Raw genomic sequence first — 2,372 nt, forward strand, 5'->3', positions numbered from 1 at the left:
TAATGGTGGGGACAGGGGGTAGAATGGAGGGGAATGAAGCAGGGGAATAGAACAACTGTAACAGCATAATCAATAAAAAAAAAGAAATGGAGAGGGAATAAGGGATCTAGGCACTGATCATCAGTGGATGCTAAACCAACAGGTAGGTGACTGACGGGGACTTTATGACAGTGACTAGCTACCTGAACCCACTGACCAATACTAGAATCTCTCAGTGCGCAACAACCAATACCACCTGCCTGTTGATGACACACCACAGGAAGTGCACAGCACCAGCTATGAAGTGTTCTCACCAGATAACCTGATCTGAATTGAATCAAGTCTCTATATCAAATTTCCTATTGATAGGAAATATGGGGAACAGAGAAACACGGCAAATGACACCACGGAGAAGCAATCAGCCAAGTCCTGGATGTGGATACCATAGGTGACAACAACCTGCCTTCACCCACAATCAGTGTCCTGAGAAAAGTGAGGGTGAGGGTGTTGGTGGTGGTGGAGGGAGGGTGTACGGCTGTAGCATAAGAGTCAAAAACCACAAAAAAAGGCAATCTTATCATCTTAAAAAAAAAAACACTGCAGTCTCAACGCGCTCTACAAATGCCAGTTGCAGAGACCACAAATAATACAAAATAATGGGTATTTCTGTTATTTAAAATTATGTGTATATATATATATATACACACATAAAATTATATATATTAAAATTATATATAACTAAAAATACATGCAAATCTCTGTCTCTGTGTTGTCTCTCTGTCTCAGTCTCTCCCTCTCTCTAACATATTTATTCATATGTACATATGCATTGAAAAACAGAGTCTAAATTCTAGGTGAATTTCACAAAAAGACTGATAGTGGCTAAATCTGAGTGGAAAGATATTGGGAAATTGAAATTTTTTTCCTCTTCTTGATTTTATAGGTTTCCAATTTCTCTGCAAGGAATGTGAATTACTTATAAAGCAAACAAATAAAACTAGGTAAAGATTTTAAAGTGAGAAAATTAAAAAGTAAAATTAGTTATCATTCACTTCAATACCTACTATGTACCAGGAACCATACAAAGCACTTTCCATACATTATCTCTCATTTAATCTCCACTGTTTATGTGAGAGGCACAATTACTATTCACATTTTAAAGATAAGGAAATGAGACTTGAGGCAATTTGCCCAACTAGTATAACTTGGATTGACTTTGGAATACAATTACAGAAGCACACACATACATTCGGCTACTCTCATACGCACTCCACTTCAGAAACACCTCGCTCAGTTGGCAACTAAGACCCAAAACCCAGTTAGGATAATTACTCCCAGCCCCAAATATTCTAATAATTCCCTCAAAATAACAAACCATATAATAGATTGAAAAACTTGGCCAAAATGTTTTGGGGCTCCTTCTTGCAAATGATAGATTCCCCATTCCTCAAATCTCAGCTGATCTTGACATACTTGCATTGATTGATAGAATATGATAGCAGTGATATTCTATAATTCCCAGAGTCCTGAAAGCCTCTGCTTTCATTCTCTTGGAACCCCAACACTCCCATGGCACGAAGAAGCCCAAAATGAAATACCACATGGAAAGAGAAGCTCAGCCATTTCTGCTAACCCAAATGAACCTCGTCACCAGCTAACCTTCCAAATGAACATAAATATGTGAGTGATCCCAGACAAAACAGCAGAAAAACTACCCAACAAACATAAAATAGTGAAAAGCAATACACTGTTGTTGGTTTAAGCCACTGATGAGAAAAAAAAATGTCTGAAAAGTTCTGAATTAAATCACAGGGGCTGGAGAGTGAAAGAGGCAGGACTATTGCTCTGTTAGGGGCCAGCTGACAAAATTACTCACATTCTGGAATCAACATCCAGGTGCCTATTAGGTGGATCACTAGATGCCACTGCATTCTGCATATGTATAAACTTTCAGGACTGTTGTGTGTAAGTAATCAAAAGTAGTAAATATTTTTTCCTTATAGACGGTGCTCCTATCATAGAACGTGCCCCCACTTCACTTTTTCCCCACCCCCAGTATCTGTAGCCAATGTAAATTCTTTAAAACAACTTACGTCTTTCTTCCCCAAAACATAATGTATAAAAACACTCGTGAACTCCAGGACACTGGACTTGCTTGTCTTCCCACCTAGCTATGCTGCTAGTGGTTTAGACTTCATGTCCCAGGACCTGATTTGGTTTTTGTTTTTGGCTAGTATTTTTCTTTCAGAAAAAGAAGAAAAAGAAAAAAACTTTCCTCAGTGAAACTGTTTTTGTTTTCCATCACTAAGTTGTGGGGTGCTTAGTTATACAACAAGAGCTGATATCATTTTAATTTCTCTTGTGTTGGGCCCATGCTACATAGAAATACTAAA

This window comes from Artibeus jamaicensis, unplaced genomic scaffold (assembly GCF_021234435.1).
Source record: "Artibeus jamaicensis isolate MK-2021 breed Jamaican fruit bat unplaced genomic scaffold, CSHL_Jam_final contig_519, whole genome shotgun sequence".
Lineage (NCBI taxonomy): Eukaryota > Metazoa > Chordata > Mammalia > Chiroptera > Phyllostomidae > Artibeus > Artibeus jamaicensis.